Here is an 18,588-nt window from a genome sequence, read left to right as displayed (position 1 = left end):
GACATGGCCACACCCCCCAAGTTACCCAAAACGAAATTTTGACCTGGTTACAGTTACATCCACAATGTTTGCAAAACCAAATTTGGACTTGATGACACCTCCAAAGTTTCCAAAATGAAATTTTCACCCCCAAAGTTTCCTAAACGAAATTTTTACCCCCAAAAGTTTCCGAAATGAAATTTTGACGTGACTGCACCCCAAACTTTCCAAAATGAAATTTTGACTTGGTTACACCCCCCATGTTTCCAAAATGAAATCTTTACTTGGTCACACCCCAAATGTTTCAAAAATGGAATTTTGACTTGGTTACACCCCCAATGTTTCCAAAATGAAATTTTTACTTGGTCACACCCCAAAGTTTCCAAAATGGAATTTTGACTTGGTTGCACCCCAAACTTGGAATTGTTTTCTAACTTCAATAATACATACATAAGTGGTTTTGCTGTTGACATGTGTTAGAATTTGCTTGTTTAAATACAGATAAGTTATTGGCTTGCATGTGAAATTTCATCAGAAACACGTGAATTAGCATTGTTTGTTGTTTATTGCATATTAATAACACTACCGGTTTGACCCGAACCGCCGGTTCGGTCACGGTTTGGTCCGGTTCCGGTTCGGTTCCAGCTAAAAAAAGTTCGGTTCTGTTTCGGTTCTTCAATTCTGGTTCTCGGTTCCAAACCGGTTCTTCCAAGAACCGAACCGAACCGCACCGTTGAGACCACTACTTAACGTGTGTTTGTAGGTGTATTTTTGTGCCACTCACATAGATCATAAAATTTTCAAAATATTTTTACATATTGGCACATATTTCGAGGAAATTGTAAATATTTGTAAATATTTCCATTATTTGAAAAATACATAAATTCTTTTCATACTTTTTTAAAAAAAACCCTATACATGTTTTGTCAATATTTCAACGATATGAGACGAAATTTTTATGCTCAAAGAAGTTGGACGGTAAAAAATCCACAGCAGGTAAAAATGCAGGAATTAAAAGTTTGTAAAATTACTATTCTTATTTTTTTCATAAACATTTCAGCGATACCAAGTTGGTATTACCAACTTACTATCTGTCAAAAAAATTGATACATAATTACCTGAAAAATGGAATAAGAATTAATTTTTATTTATCAAACATTACAATATAGTCGTTTAGCTTGAACACTTTTCCTACAGTTCATTCTTTCAGCCCAGAAACTCCAGTAATTTATTTAATTACCTATAGTGGTCTCAACGGTTCGGTTCGGTTCGGTTCTTGGAAGAACCGGTTTAGAACCGAGAACCGGAATTGAAGAACCGAAACAGAACCGAACTTTTTTTAACTGGAACCGAACCGGAACCGGCCAGAACCGTGATCGAACCGGCGGTTCGGATCAAACCGGTAGTGTTATCAATGTGCAATAAACATGCAATAAACAACAAACAATTCTAATTGACGTTTTTTTGATGAAATTTCACATACAAGTCAGTAACTTATCTATATTTAAACAAGCAAATTCTAATGCATGTCAACGGCAAATCCAGCTATTGAAGTTAGAAAACAATTCCAAGTTTGGGATGTAACCACGTCAAAATTCCATTTTGGGAACTTTGGGGGTGTAACGAAGTAAAAATTTCATTTCAAATGACGCCTCAGATTTATTTACAGATTTGAAATTGACGTGATTTTTTTTTCGGTGTGAAACATTTTGCCCGAATATTTATGCAATTTTGCTGCAAAAAAATACTTTGAAGCCATGCATTCAAGAAGAGCGTTCAATTTTTTATGCAAAAACTATGCAAATAATCTTATGCATGTGTATAGACCGTGGAATTTTTGATGTAAAAGTATGTAAATGATGTCTCAGTTTTATATATAGAATTAAAAATGAAGCGATTTTAATTCTTTAATTTTTTCGGGATAAAACGTTCCGATACAATTTTTGTCAGATCATAAACTTCAAAATTTCTTTTTCCAATTAGAAAAAACTGTGGAAATTTTCTACTTTACAAGTTTCAATTTTACGGTTTCGAAATATTTTAAAATTTTATATGGCTCTAGTTTTAAACAATTATGGGAATTTTCTGATTACAAATTTCACTTAGATATATTTCAATTTTGTTAAAATTTCAAAATTCTTATTTCCCGCTGAATACACAAAATATGGCAATTTAATAATTGGAAAGGGTAGGTTGTCATTGATGTGTGTAAAAAATCTACTTTTTGTAGTAGGCGAGTCCTCCATAACCGTACCCGGCGTAGGCTGGATAAGCACCATATCCGAGATAACCCACGTTGGAGTATCCGCCTTGCGCGCTGGCAGCGGCGACAATAGCGGCCAAGAGGAGGACGACAAACTGAAAAAATAATAATTTTGAAATTTTAATAGAATTGAAATATAACTGAAATTTTAAATGAGAAAATTTACATAAATTTTTAAAATCGTAAATAAATAAAAATATTGTAAGTAGAAATTGTAGAATTGAAATTGACAGAAATTGAACTTTTGTTTAAACTGCAGATATTTAATAATTTTGAAATTTTAACAAAATAGAAATATAACTGAAATTTAAAATGGAAAAATTCCTAGAATTTTACAAAAGTATAAATAAATAAAATATTTTGAAGTATTTTGAATTCATAAAATTGACCAGAAATTGGCAGAAATTGAACTTTTTAATTGGAAAATGTTCATATTTTTTGTGTTCAACTGCAAATAATAATTTTGATATTTGAACAAATTGAAATATAATTGAGATATTAAATTAGAAAAAATTCCCATAATTTCTTAAACATAGAGCAATATAAAATTTTTAAATATTTCTAACTGAAATTGAATTAAAAGTAGAAAATTCCCACAATTTTTTTTAATTGACAAAATAAATTTTGTAACTTTAGTTAAATTGAAATAGAATTGAAACTTTAAATGAGAAAATTCCCATAATTTATTTTTTAAACTGGAAATAACAATTTTGAACTAGAAATTATAAATGATATAAAATTCCCAAAATTTTCAGAAATTTAATTGTATTAAAAATGTATTATACTCGAAACTGTAATAAAATTCAAATAAAATTCAAATTTTTAACCAGAAAATTTTCATAATTAAAAAAAACGATATGTACAAACAGAACTGAAATTGCAATTTACAAATTAGAAAATTGAAATTTTGTACGAGAAAATTCCCATGAAACTGAAATATCTGCAAAATTGAGCTGAAATTGATCTCGTAAATGAGAAAATTCCCATAGTTTATTTTTTAAATTTAATTTTGAATTGAAAATTATAAAAGATTTAAAATTCCCAAAATTTTCAGAAACTTACGAGCTTATTCATTTCGAAGGAGTTGGTTTTGTAAGCTGGAAGCTTGGACTGGATTGTGTGATAAGAGTTGATGAAAAGGCTGGTGATAGATACTTGACTGATCCATTTGCGGGGCTATTTATACCAAAAAATAGGACTCTGGAAGAACAGAGACGTTCTAAAAGAATTCATGGAGATGCTTATATATGTACATATGTATGTAACTGCATCTTAATAAAATTGAATAGATAAATTGCAAATGCATAATATATTGTGGTATGCATGAATTAAGAGAGTGCAATATTTACTGCAAAAATGACGAAATTTAACGCTAGGCATATGTATATATTGATGAATTTTATGCGGTTATGCTTTAAATACATAAAGATTTTATTGATTTTATTGATTTCATTTCTTTAATTTCTTCGGTGTAACATTTTTGAGAATTTTTGCCATGTAATTTTGAGCTTGCAATTTTGCTGTAATAAAATATGTAGATGCCATGCAAGTTTGATAGTACAATTTTGCTGCAAAAAATGATTGCCAATCGTGTATATTGACTGTCCAATTTTTGATGCAAGCACATGCAAATGATGTCTCAGTTTAAGATAGAGATTTTAAAATGATGTGATTTTTTTATTTAATTTTCTCTGTGTAATACGTTTCGATCGAATTTTTTCTTGATTATCGGGTCGCAAATTTTAAGGGAGGGTTGATCTGTAAAAAAATCTACTTTTTGTAGTAGGCGAGTCCTCCATAACCGTACCCGGCGTAGGCTGGATAAGCACCGTATCCGAGGGAGGAGTAGCCCAAGTTGGAGTATCCGAGGTTCGAGTATCCGTAACCCAAGTTGGAGTATCCGTATCCGCCGTAGTATTGCGCGCTGGCAGCGGCGACAACAGCGGCCAAGAGGAGGACAACAAACTGGAAATATAAAATAATTTTGAAATTGTTACAAAAAAGTTGTAATAAAATTTTAATAAAATAGATATTTTAATAAAATTTTAATAAAATTGAAACTGTAGATGAGAAAATTCTTATGATTTGCGTAAAAATATATGTAGAAATTTTAATATCTGTAACGTTGAATTGGAATTTAAATTCAAAATTAGAAAATTCCCAAAATTTTGTAAAGTTGCCCCCATAATTATTTAGAAACTGAAATATCTTCAAAATTAAAAAATTGAACTTGTAAATTAGAAAATTCCCATCATTTCTTGAAAATATTGAGAAACTGTAGTATCTGCAAAATTCAACTTTTAAATTAGAAAATTCCCATTATTAAAAAAATATAGAAACTTGAATATTGGCAAAATTGAATTGAAATTGAACTTTTAAATTAGAAAATGCCCAAAATTTTCAGAAACTTACGAGCTTATTCATTTTGAAGGAGTTGGTTTTGGAAGCTTGGAGTGGATTGTGTAATAAGAGTTGATTAAAAGGCTGGTGATACTTGACTGATGCCTTTGCGAGGCTATTTATACCAGAAAATTGGACTCTGGAAGAACAAAGGCGTCCTAAAAAATTCATGGAGATTCTTGTTGTACTTTGGACCACGCCTCACGTACCTTCATCATGTTCATCATAACCAGTAAATTGGCAGAATTTATTTTTGCATGTATGGAACTACATCTCAATAAAATTGCAAAGTGTGCATGCAATATTTACTGCAAAAATGCCGAAATTTAACGTTATAGGTACATTTATAAAGTTATGAATTGCGTACACTAGTACACTGTAAAGCCCCCGGTGGAGTCACACATATACTCCATCCATACTGGAATTTATTTGGTAGTAATTCCCTACCGAATTGGTAACAGTTTGATTCTGAGTGGTCATTACTTCAATATTACTACGCCGTAGTGATCGAGATAACTGATGCCGGTAGGTGAGTCATATTTGTACTCCGGCCAGTCATGATTCAATACCAGTTGGTTAATAGTATTGTTTCTTTATGTGTTTAAAGATTGAAATTGATTTTATTTCTTCAATTTCTTAGTGGTAAAATATTTTCATATAATTTTTGACACGCTATAAAAATGATCGTGTAATTTTGTCAAAAAAAATAAGTGTACAGAGGGTAGAATTTTGTATTTAAAAATTAGTTGAATTACTGCAAAGTTTCACGTGATATATAGATTTTTGAATTTTACGCAGTTGTTAAAAATATTTAGTATATAAAAAAAGATTTTTTATATAGTTTGTACTAATGTGGAAAAGTCAAGGGTTGGCAAGTAGGATATCTCTAGAACGCCTCAATATAATCAGACGCCGTTTTCGCCATTTTGCTTCTAATTTTTGACCCTAGGTCGAGTTCGAAGATGGGCGCCCTGTGGTCAAGGTCAAGGTCACCCTGGCGTGAAGTAAACGCAAAATTCTACCTTAATTTTCATATGCGGTATCATTTTAAAGGAAATTTAACGAAAAATTCATCTTCGTCAATACTTTTGACCTCCGACCAACCCATAACCGAGAGGACGAGGTCAAAGGTCAAAATTTAAGTGTCGACTGTTTTAGACTTGGGTTTGGGCGAGAATTTCAGAAATCGACACAGTTTTAACGTATGAAGACCCCGTGACCACGTAGACCAGGTCAAAGGTCAAAAATGTTTATTTTTTATTTGGACCGTTGCAGACGTGTTTAGTTTGAGGCGAGGAGTTCAAAAAAATTAACTGATTTTAGTTCCTTAATTTCTTCGCTGTAACGTACATATTTTCGTCAAGAAATTTTGAACTTGCAATTTTGCTGAAAAAATATATGCCATTCAATTTTGAGCGTGCAATTTTACCGTTAAAAATGAATGCGGTTCATGTATGCAGAGTGTGCAATTTTTGATGCTAAGATTATGCAAATGATGTCTCACTAGTCAGTTTTATATAAGGATTTGAAACTGAAGTGATTTTATTTCTTTAATTTTTTCGGTATAAAACGTTCCGATCGAATTTTGGCCGGATTATTGGGTCGCAAATTTTAAGGGTAGGTTGATCTGTAAAAAGATCTACTTTTTGTAGTAGGCGAGTCCTCCATAACCGTACCCGGCGTAGGCTGGATAAGCACCATATCCGAGGGAGGAGTAGCCCAAGTTGGAGTATCCGAGGTTCGAGTAGCCATAACCCAAGTTGGAGTATCCGTATCCGCCGTAGTATTGCGCGCTGGCAGCGGCGACAACAGCGGCCAAGAGGAGGACGACAAACTGGAAAAATAGTGCAAAATTTTGAAATTAGCAAAAATTGAAATAAAATTGAAATTTGAAAATTCTATAAGTTTCGTAAAAAAATATGTAAAAACTGTAATATCTGCAAAATTGAACTGAAATTTAAATTCGCAGATTACAAAATTGAAATATTAGGTGAGAAAATTCCCACAATCCTTTTATCTTTAGAAACTAAATTTTGAAAGGAAAATTATAAAGAAACTAAAATTCCCAAAATTTTCAGAAACTTACGAGCTTGTTCATTTTGACGGAGTTGGTTTTGGAAGCTTGGATTGGATTGTGTAATAAGAGTTGATTAAAAGGCTGGTGATACTTGAATGATGCATTTGCAGGGCTATTTATACCAAAAAATGGAACGCTCTGGAAGAACAAAGACGTCCTAAAAAAATCATGGAGATTCTCATTCTACAGACAACCACGCCTTGCATACTTTGCCCATTGTGCAGAGTACGGGTGGACATTTTCGTTCATGATGAAATTGGCGAAGTGACGTAAGAAACTGGAATTGGCGAAGAACAAAGAAGAATTGGCAAAAATTTGCCATTTAAAGGTACCGTTGTTTGTGTAGACGAGAGAATGTTGTTGTCTTAGGGGGACGTTCATAAAGTACGTCACGCAACCGAGGCGTCGCGCTGTTCAACGCTGTTAAAAATCCGGTAGATACTCCGTGCTGGTATTGATTTGGTAATAATTTTCTACCGGATTGGTAGTAAATTGTTCCTGAGTGGTAAATTTTTCATCACCACCACATTACTGAAGGGTAATTCCCCTTAATACGAGTGCGGGTAGAGTCACATATGTACTCCGGTCGGTAATGATTTAATACCAGTTTTCTAAGTTGGTGCGTAAAAAGTTACACGTTGCGAGTGGGCAGCAAGTGGCAAAAAATCGCAAAATTTTGCACTACATACTTTATCAATGGTCCCCTTCTTAACGTGATGCTGTTTTATGGACAGGATTTATTTAGTGGTGGAGTAGTCTCGTCAAGTCAGTTAGTTAATAATAATAATAATATTTAATGTTGTTGGTTAGTTAGTTAATCAGCAAAGAATCTTCTCCTCAACGTCACTGATTGGGTATTTATGTGCAGATTTAGAGTACAAGTTTTTAGGTAAAAATGAGCCAAAATGTGGCCACTCTCGCGCTTCCTGGTATTTGTTTATGCATGTATTTATTTATTTGGTAACGTGTTCTTAAAATGGGAATATTTTTGTGTAAATTTTTAAAAATGTGGGAAAATTCTTTGATTTTTGTATAATTGATAAAATAGAATTGGATAATTTTTGTAAGGATTTATTAATCTGGTAAAATTCTTTGATTTTTTAGTAATGGGATAAAATGGGATAAAATTTTTTATGGAAATTTATTTACGACTTATTTTGCATGCTAATGGGAAATTTTTAAATTAATTTAGCCAAATATTTCCTAATTTCTAATCACTATTCATAAAATTTTTGTAAATTGTCCAGCGACATTTAACTGATCTTTTAGTGGAAATTTTTATTTAAAAAATCTAAAAATCTAAGTTTTGACGTTAAAATCAAACATTAGTAAAATTATAATTTTGCATATACTGGTAAAAAATATATTTACAGAATAATTTACCAAAAAATTACATCAAAATTTCAAATTTTCCACTGTTTTTTCTACAAAGGTTGTGCTTGCAATTGCAATTTTGTCAACAAAATTTCCTATTTAATAAAATTGGAGACAAATTAGAAAAATTGAATTAAAAACATATAGACCAAATATTTGTATATTTTTGAAATAAGATATACATTTTTCACGCTAGTTGAAAATTTTTGAATTGATTTAGTCATAATTTTCACAAATATATTTTTTTTAATATTCCAAAAAACGTATTGTAATAAAAAATTGTGACATTTAGAATCAGATGAGAAGCTCGACTTAATCTTCAGTGGAATTTAATACATAAAGAATCTAGAAATAAAACTTTTGACGTTAAAATCATAAAATTCAAAAACAAAAATTTTGCATTGAGAAATTCACTTTTATTAGTTACGAAATTATAAACCAAGCTTATTTACGACATACTTTTGAAATTTTTGAATTAATTTAGCTTCATTTGACAAATTTTCCTAATACTTTGAAAAAATATACTCTTACCACCCCTCATAAAATTTTTGTAAATTGGTCAGAATGGCGATTATCATCTTGAGTGGAAATTTATATTTGAAAAATCTAACAATCCAAATTTTGACGTTTAAACGAATAATTTTGCATACAGCGTATGTATATTTATAGAATAAATGTCAAAAAACGACATAAAAAATTCAAATTCTCTGCCATTTTTCCACCAAAGTTTTTGTTTGCATACTGCAATTTTGGCCAAAAAATTTCGTATCTAATGAAATTGTCGATAAATTTAGTTAAATATTTATGAATTAAAAAAATATAAACTAAATACATTGGTATTTACGTATTTTTGAAATAATATAAAAAGAAAGTAAAACATTTTTTAATTTACACAAGCTTATTTACAACTCAATTTGCATGCTTATTGAAATTTTTTAAATTTATTAAGCCACAATTTTCATAAATAATTGTAGAAAAGAATTCTAACTACGCATTGCAAGAAAATTATGATAATTTATTGAAAACTCCGACCTAACCTTCGTTAAAAATTAATATTTGAAGAATCTAGAAATAAAACTTTAGACGTTGAACTTATAAATTCCAAAAATTATAATTTTACATATAAGTGATAAGCACATATTTAGATATATGTAGATACTAATACCTGTTAACTTTTATTCATTTATGTAATTATGATGGGGACTGATAGTGAATGAAAATGGTTTATGTCTTCTTTCTTAGTAGCCAAATTGAATTTTAAATAGTAAAAAAATATACATATTTCGTTAGCGATTTTTGAAAAAATTATTCTTTTTTTGTGGAAATTGGACAGGTAGAATTCCGTAAATAAATTTCGGCATGATTTTACACTGGTATGTGTTTTAATAAAGTGATTAATTTTGTTCTAATTTGTAAACCAAAAATTGACGAAATACGTAATAAAAGACATAATTTATTTTTTTAATGGACAAAATATCAATCCATGATTTCGAAATTTTGGGATTTTTACAAATTAAAATAAAAATAAAAATTTGAAGTGCATTTTTTTCAATTTGAAGTGATATCTAAAAGTGGAAACGTAAAAATGACCAATGATTAAAGTCCTTTTAAACGTTGGATCTTTTAATTTTATAAATTTCATAATAATTTAATAAAAGACGTTTTGAGAATATTTATATATCAGATTGCAATTAAGTAAATACAGGTTTTTTAATCGTTAAAAATATTCTGAAATATTTGTAATTAAAGAAACGAAAAAATTTTGACCCAAGTTAATTTACGATTCATAACTCGAAATTTTTGAACTTATTTAGCTACAATTTTTATAAATGTTTCACAAAATTTATTTTTTTATAATATGCTAAAACTCGTTTCAATTCATTTAAATTGCGGACCACGGGGCCATTATCTTTAAAGGATTTTTTTAATTTGAAAATTCGAAAAATACAACTTTTGACGTTGTAACCAACGTCAATTTTGCTAATTTTTCTAACCTTATAAATTCTCAAAAATTTATAATTTTGCAAACTTGTGATAAGCATATCGCAGATTATATTTATGACATAACATAAAAATTTAGCAAACAAATCTGCCAATTTTTTGTCGAGGGTTGTGTTCATACAGTAATTTTGATGAAATAAATTTTATACCTAAAATTGTCGACACATTGAAAAAAAATATGAATATAATCAATTTATAAAACATTTGCAAATTTTTGAACAAAATTGTGTATTTAAAATCACCGGAATAAGTTCATGACTTAAAGATAGACCAATTATTTGCATTTGTTTGAAATAATATTTATCTATAAACTCGTTTTGCATGCTATTTGGAAACTTTTGAATTTATTCAGCTACATTTTTTTACAAATGTTGTCGAAAATTTATTTTTTTAATGATATGCTAAACACGCATTTTAGCAACGATATATAACGAAATATTGAATTCCGAAATATTGTGCCCAAAGCATCTTTAGAGCAATTTCATATTTGAAAATTCTAAAATTATAACTTTTGACGTTGAAACCTAAATCCAATTTTCATATTTTTTTATTTTAAATTTTCAAAAACTTGATTTGAGGAAAATGAAATCTTAATCTTTAATAGAATTTTTTAATTGATAAATCGAAAAATCAAAATTTTGACGTTGAAATCTACAATTTAAGAAATAAGTAAAAATTTGCATACCACTGATAAGAATATTTATGCATATTAAGAAAAAAAAGTATCAAAAAACGACGTAAAAATATGAATTCTCTGTAATTTTTCGTTCAATTAAAAAAAACACGAAATTCACTAAAACACAAAAAGGTTGACGATTTCAACGTCAAAACTTTTATTTTTAGATTTTTCAGTAATAAAATTCCACTATAGATGAATTTGTATGTTCACATAAATTTTTAAATTTTAAAAATATATAAAATTTTCGAAAGAAATTCACAAAAATTAATTGAAAAAATGGACCAAGATTTACATATTTGTGAAATAGTACGTAGCTGAGATTCATAAATATGTGTGTAACTAGTATTAACATTTTTTTAGGAACATTAGGAAATACAGAAAAACATTGATACATTTTTCAAAATTTTCATCATCTGTTTAGGAACATATCCACAAATTTTAAGACTTGTGGCTTGTCAAAATTAGAAAATATTTAAATATTCCTTGATACTTATCATTCCTAGCTTATCAATTTGATCGTTGATATTTATGAAAACTTGGAAACATTTAAAGAACAATGTTGATAGATTCTTATAAAGTTTCTGTTTACGAACATTTACAAAGTTTGAAGGTCATAATAGCTAATCAAAATTATAAAATAATTAAATATTTCTTATCTTTGCTTATCATTCCTAGCTTATCAATTTGACGGGATAACCTCCCACAATTGCTGCATTGTGAAGCCATCCTTCGGTTTCTCGACGGCAAGTCCGAGCTCTTCGCAGAAAATGATTTCCACCTTTTTATTTACGACTCAATTTGCATGCTAGTTGGAAGTTTTTGTATTTATTTAGCAATAATTTTCACAAATATTATAAAGAGATTCTAAACACGCATTGTTATAAAATTTTTGGAATTCACAAGATTAATATTAATCTTGGGAAAATTTGTAGCTTATGCTTTATAAATTTGCACAGTTTTGATCGATTGTAAATATTTGAGTAAAGTATTATCACTGTTTTGTAAATTTGAATAAGTTCTACGCCAGTTTGCAATTTGGCGTTAAATTAATCCATAGTTTTATAAGTTTTAGATGGAATATCAATCCTCCTGTGTTCCTGTTGAGGTTGAATATTGAGTAAAATTTACGCAAGAAATTTTGTACATCTTACATTTTATAAGTTTTAGATGAAACAATTTTAAATGAAACAATTTTGTTGACAATTTTAGTCAATAATTTATGAATTTAAAAATACGTACTTGCGAAAAGAAAGTAAAAGATTTTTTAACGAAGCTTATTTACAACTCAATTTGCATGCTTATTGAAATTTTTAAATTTCTTTAGCCATAATTTTCACAAATATTTAGGACGAAAGATATTATAAACACTCATTGTAATACAATTTTGGTAATTCGAGCTAACACCAAACTTACACTTGACCTTTAGTGGAATTTTATATTTCAAAAACCTAAAAATGCAACTTCTGAGGTTGAAATCGACAACTTAAGAAAATACCCACTTTGCATAACTGTGATAAGCATATTGTACTTATATTTACAGAAAAATTTTCCAAACAACGACGTGAACAATTCAACGTATCTACCAAATCTAGTTATCAAAATTTCGTATTTAATAAAATTACCGACAAATTTAAAAAAGTAATGAATTAAAAAAAACAATTATTTGCATATCCTTGAAATAATATAAAACGGATGGAAAACATTTTTTAACGAATCTTATTTACGCCTCGTTTTGCATGCTAGTTGGAACTTTTTCAATTTATTAGCCATAGTTTTCACAAATATTCGTAAAAAAAATATTCTAAACGTGAATTGTAATAAAATTTTTGCAATCTGATTCAAGCACACAGAAATCCTAATCTTCTATAGAATTTCATATTTGATAAATCGAAAAATCAAACTTTTGACGTTGAAATTTAAAATTTAACAATTTCGCATACCACTTATTAGCATATTTATTTTGAGAGAAAAAATATCAAAAAACGATGAAAAAAATAAATTCTGTTAATTTTTTCGTTAAATAAAAATATAACACAAAATTCATAAAACTACAAAAACGATTGACGATTGAAACGTCAAAAGTTTTATTTTTAAATTTTTCATGCATTAAATTCAACTAAAGATTACTTGAACAAATGTTTTATTTTTAAAAATATATAAAATTCTCGAAACAAATTCACAAAAAAATGAATTTACAAAAAATGGACCAAGATTTACATATTTCTGAAATAAAACGTACGTGGCTGAAATATATAATAAATATGTATGTAAGATGAATTAATATTTTTAGGAAAATTAGGAAATACAGAAAAACATATCCACAAAGTTTGAAACTTGTGGCTTATCAAAACTCGAAAATAGTTAGACATTTATTTATACTTATCACTCCAAACTAGAGATGTGCAGGGCCGACATTTTTCAAAGCCCGCCCTACCCAATACCCTACTTGAAAAAGCCCTACCCTACCCTGCCCTATAGGGTAGGGTATAATCGAAAACCGGGCCTGCCCTACCCGGAAAAAATAAAGCCCGCCCAAGCCCTACCCTAGATTTTTTTAACCAATAAAAGCCCTACCCTACCCTATAGGGCTTCGGGCCCAGGCCCTATTTAATGATTATTAATATAAATCGTTTAAGGCAATGATATATATTATATAACAACTGAAATATTTAATATCAATAAAATTTGAAAGCGACATTAAAGCATTTGACAAGAATGGTTCAATAATTTTTGTGAATGAAAGTTAATTCTGATAAGGTTCCAGCCGACAACAACGTCCTTCTTGGCGTACTTGTTGCCCCTGTGCTTGAAAATACTCGTTCATCTGTAGATTGTGACGCAGGAATTGCAAGCAGTCTTTGGGCATTTTTCTGCAAATGAGGAAACTTTGTGGCGCCACCCAAAATCCGAGAATGTCAAAGTGGACTTGAGATTCTTTTTCCTTGTCGCTAATTTCTTAAAAACGAAAAAGAATATAAGAATATAAGAATATTTGTTAAGAATAAGTTCAAATGGATTTTGCCAAATATCTTACCACTGATAAGAAAGGAATCAATATTTAACTCCGTAAGCTTAGCGTCAAGATACTTGTTCATCTCAGCTATAGCTAGGTCACTGCTACTAGCTAACCCAATTTCAGTACTGTTTTCTTCCGTATCAGAGTCTTCTATATCCGCGAACCGAGACTTTTTTGCTTCTGGTCCGGGGTCAGTAGGTCTTGGTTTCTCAGAATGACCTGCGTCTTTGCCAGCCTGATCTCTTTCTTTCTCGATTTCTCCCATTATGAGTTGCTTCATTTCCTTCCGGGCTTCCTCTTTTTTTTCTTCAGACGCGAATTTAAATTTGCAAAACCTTTACAAAATCGGACATATTATTGGGGCGCCCCACTGTATGTTATGCTACATTTGATGGCTTACTTTGGGTTCAATAAAGCTGCAACATAGTGCATAGTAGAGGTTTTACAATATTCAGCAAAACAAATCATAGCCTGTCCTTTGAGCAGTTTCAATTCATCCGAATCATCCTCGTTTATCTCCAAGTGTTGATGTAGCTTATGGAACCAGGGTGCAATTTGATGTAGAGTTGGCTGACTATCCTGGCTGAAAACCTTTGTGCACTCTTCAAACGGCCTTAAGAAATCCACTAATTCTTTAACACTTTCGTTGTCGATGTTGCTTAACTTGTTTATTTTCCCGTTCTGTAGAAGTAAATTTTGTACTTCGCTAGCTGCCTTTAGATATGACTCCAACATAATTAACTCGCTATTCCATCTAGTGGCAACTTCTTGCTTAAGTGTGGATGTTAGTTTGGAGTTCAGCGAAGACTGCTTGAAGAAGGTTACCACATCTTTAATTGACACTAGGGCGCCCTAAAATAAAACTGAAATTGTAGATTATTCTAACACTCCAAATGACAAGCTTTTGATAAAAATGCGTACGTGGAATCGCGGACAACTTTCCTTGAACGAAAAAAAATTTTTGGGATGAATTTCTCGGCCATTCTTTTCGGCATTAGCTACTTGTGTAGCTGTTGGCGTGGGAACCGGAATCTGTGACAATCCAAGAGTTTGTCATAACGTCGTCGACGTTGTTGCCAAAAAACTTAGATAAAATTTGGCGACATTGTTGTCGGATGTTAATCGTTGTTTTATGATCTTCAGTAAATTCGTCAACCCCCAACATATGCGATGTCAGCTTCCAATTATTGTTGATGTAATGAATTGACAGTGATAGAAAGCTTCGCTGTCGATATTTGTCGCTCCACATATCTGATGTAAAAGCAAAGAATGGAAATTGCGGCGCCGCACCAACTAGCATTGAAATATCATTTCGCTTCGCATCAACTAGTTTAGGAAGAAATTCTCTTTTTAAAGTAGTTCTATGCTTCAATATTGATTTTGGATCTTGATCTCAATTGATGCTAATAATTTGAACGCCAAAATAAAAATGAGTGATGTGAAATAATAAAATAATTCGGCTGTTCGGGTAATGTAATCCCGGATCCATCCATTATGGGAAGAGCAACTGTACACCTTGGCCAGTTCCCTTGTAAAACTCTATCCTCGATTTCAGAGTCCGGCCAAATGAGACAGTATGTACCAACTAATGTTGTCACCGAAGTATTACAGGACGAGCTACTTCTAACGTTACTACGGTTTATTTATTAGCTGTGATTGCGCTGACTCACTAAGATTTCCCATTTTTTGGGGCCTTGTTTATTTAAAACTTGTAATTGGTTGTCAATGACATGATTTTTACTGCACCGTTATTATCTGCACACTGAATATTTATATAATTTTTTTATTTTCAAACTTGAATATCTCCGTGATTTCTCAACCGATTTAGGTCATTTTGTGCTTAAAATGTCCGGAATGATTTTGACTAAAATGTTTTCAATAAGTCAGCATGCTGAGATACACCACTAATAAAGCATACAAAGAAATGTGTTTTCAAGGGAAAATTTTTGCATATTTTGGGACATAACTCGGGTAAAAATCAAAAATTCACTAAGTCGACTAGCACATCGGTTCTAAATTCCGTAACAATGATCTGTGCAAAATTTCATCAAAATCGATTCAGAAATGGCCGAGATACAGAATTATTTCACTTTTTTGGGTGGGGTAAATGCATACTTAGTAAATTTTTTCGTTGTTAGGTATTTGCCTCACTAAGAAAATTTCGCTAAAACATAAAAAGGTTGACGATTTTAACCTCAAAAGTTTTATTTTTAGATTTTTCAGGATTAAATTTGACTAAAGATGCATGGCTCACATAATTTCTTAAATTTTAAATTTTTGAAACAATTTTTCACAAATTTCATAAAATCATAAATTCACAAAAAAAATAATTTAAAAAATAACTAAAAATTGGCATATCACTGATAAGCATTAAATTTTGCACGCTAATTTGAAATTTGTGAATTTATTTAGCTACATTTCACAATTTTTCCTCTAATAAATTTTTTGTAATAAATTATTCAAGGAGAAGCATGTCATCTTAAGTATATAAAGATTTATTTCAAAAATCTAAAAATTCAACTTTTGGCGTTGAAATCTAAAATTTAAAAAAAATCAAAATTTTGCATACCACTGGGGAGAATATTTATATTAAGAACAAAATTATCAAAAAAACGACATAAATTTCCGTAATTTTTCGTTCACTTAAAAAACACAAAATTGACTAAAACAAAAAAAAAGTTTAACGATTTCAACGTCAAAAGCTTTATTATTAGATTTTTCAGGAATAAAATTCCACTATAGATATACTCATATAGGTTCGCACAAAGTTTTAAAATATGTAAAATTTTTGAAACAAATTCACAAAAAATGAATTTAAAAAAATGGACCAAGATTTGCATATTTTTCAAATAATACGTACTTATGGAAATATGTATGTATGCAAGAAGTATTAATATTTTTAGGAAAATTAGGAAATACATAATACCATTGATACATTTTTCAAAATTTTAATGATTTGTTTAGGAATATGTCCAACAAAGTTTGAAACTTGTGGCTTATCAAGATTCGAGAATAGTTAGATATTTACTTATTCTTATCATTCCTAGCTTATCACTTTGATGGTTGATTTTAAGGAAAATTTGGGAAAACACCCAAATTAAAAAAAATAATATATCACCTGTTTGAAAATGCATCTACAAAGGTTGAGACTCATAATAGCTTATCAAAATTCGAAAATAAATAAAACTTTATTTATGGTTATCATTCCTAGCTTATCAATTTGATGGTAGATATTTATGAAAACTTGGAAACATTTACAGAAAAAGGTTGATAGACTCTTATACAACTTGATCATCTGTATACGAACATTTACAAAGTTTGAAACTCATAATAGCTTATCAAAATTCGAAAATAATTCAATATTTATTATTTTTACTTATCATTCTTAGCTTATCATCAATTTGACGGGATAACCTCCCACAATTGTTGCATTGTGAAGCCATCCTTCGGCTTCTCGACGGCAAGTCCGAGCTCTTCGCAGAAAATGATTTCCACCTTTTTTTCGCGATCGGCCGCATTTTCGTGTCGATATCCGTCCGCTAAGTAGGCGGCGAAGGCGTCACTGACCAATTCCGGGTTGTCCTCGATCTCCTCCACTTCGTCCGCAAAAAGTGACGACGCCCTTGGCCAGGCGTGTCTTCCGTTCTTCGGATTCAGCCTCAATTGACTAATTAATAAGGAAATATGTGAAATTGTTTCGGGTGGTAGTAACGACAAGAAAGTGGTTTCTTGCAACTACATATTTTGACCTGCAAGAAATTCGAGGCGCAAAAAACTACTGTTATGCAAATTTGAATAAGTTATACGCCATTTTGCACTTTGGCGTGAAGTTTATCTTCTAAGGAATAAGCTTTAGATCATAATTGAAGAGCAGCATGTTGAGGTTGAATATTGAGTAAAATTTACGCAACAAATTTGGAAAACTAAATATCTTCTATTATTTAATTTGTTACCTTTATTATTTTATTTGTGGGGATGGTGGCCTTAATTTTCTGCGCGGGCGTACCCCATTCGAGTCGTGCTCATACCTGTTGAAAAATTTAGTTTTCATTCAAAAGTCAGTCATCCCAATTTTTTACGGAAGACTTTTATTCACATTCATATGTAATTTTCGTTCAAATTCATTTCATTTTACTTCATCCGACTTCATTTCTTACTTCACCCATGTATTAAGCACAGGGTGAAAAATGAAAGGAATTAAAAATCCTAAATTCACAGCCATTCATCTGAAATGACGGAATCTTTCAGTTATTTTCATCCAAATGACAGGAAATTCAATCACTATCGTAATCAATAAAAGGAATGAAAGTGAACAGGTATGATATTTATCGCACCTGCAAGTACAATTGAATCCAAAATTATGCAAATTTTAACTTGCGGCGTTAACCTTATACAATTTTATTAAGAATAAATCCAAATGACAGGAAATTCAATCACTATCGTAATCAATAAAATGAATGAAAGTGAACAGGTATGATATTTATCGCACCTGCAAGTACAATTGAATCCAAAATTATGCAAATTTTAACTTGCGGCGTTAACCTTATACAATTTTATTAAGAATAAATATTTTGAATACCAATTACACTGATAAAAATCAATTAAACTGCAAATTATTTTGCATCAGAGCATACGTCTCTCGGGTATTTGTATTTGCAGAAAAAAATCTAACAAGAACCGACATAGAAGTATAAATCCTGCCATTTTCTCTTCAAAGTTTTTGTTCCTATTGCAATCATACCTTTTCAAAAATATAGTTTTCATTCATTCAAAAGTTGATCATCCCGATTTCTAACTCA

The 18,588-nt window shown here is 30.4% G+C and overlaps 3 long non-coding RNA genes across 3 annotated transcripts; all 3 read right to left on the bottom strand.

Moving 5' to 3' along the window:
• Positions 1-1,856: 1,856 nt before the first annotated feature.
• On the bottom strand, positions 1,857-3,455 carry LOC118433388. The gene is made up of 2 exons (XR_004833359.1): positions 3,305-3,455; positions 1,857-2,337 (listed from the first exon to the last, which is right to left on the bottom strand). It is a non-coding gene; the product is annotated as an uncharacterized LOC118433388 (long non-coding RNA).
• Positions 3,456-3,892: 437 nt separating this feature from the next.
• LOC110862197 lies at positions 3,893-4,794 on the bottom strand. The gene is made up of 2 exons (XR_002549140.2): positions 4,655-4,794; positions 3,893-4,207 (listed from the first exon to the last, which is right to left on the bottom strand). It is a non-coding gene; the product is annotated as an uncharacterized LOC110862197 (long non-coding RNA).
• A 1,364-nt stretch (positions 4,795-6,158) lies between these two features.
• On the bottom strand, positions 6,159-6,883 carry LOC110862196. Its single transcript, XR_002549139.2, has 2 exons — positions 6,729-6,883; positions 6,159-6,476 (listed from the first exon to the last, which is right to left on the bottom strand). It is a non-coding gene; the product is annotated as an uncharacterized LOC110862196 (long non-coding RNA).
• Positions 6,884-18,588: the final 11,705 nt, after the last annotated feature.

Source organism: Folsomia candida, unplaced genomic scaffold (assembly GCF_002217175.1).
Source record: "Folsomia candida strain VU population unplaced genomic scaffold, ASM221717v1 Fcan01_Sc050, whole genome shotgun sequence".
Classification (NCBI taxonomy): domain Eukaryota; kingdom Metazoa; phylum Arthropoda; class Collembola; order Entomobryomorpha; family Isotomidae; genus Folsomia; species Folsomia candida.
The sequence above is the reverse complement of the archived record's forward strand: the minus strand, read 5'-3'. Positions and strand labels throughout refer to the sequence as shown.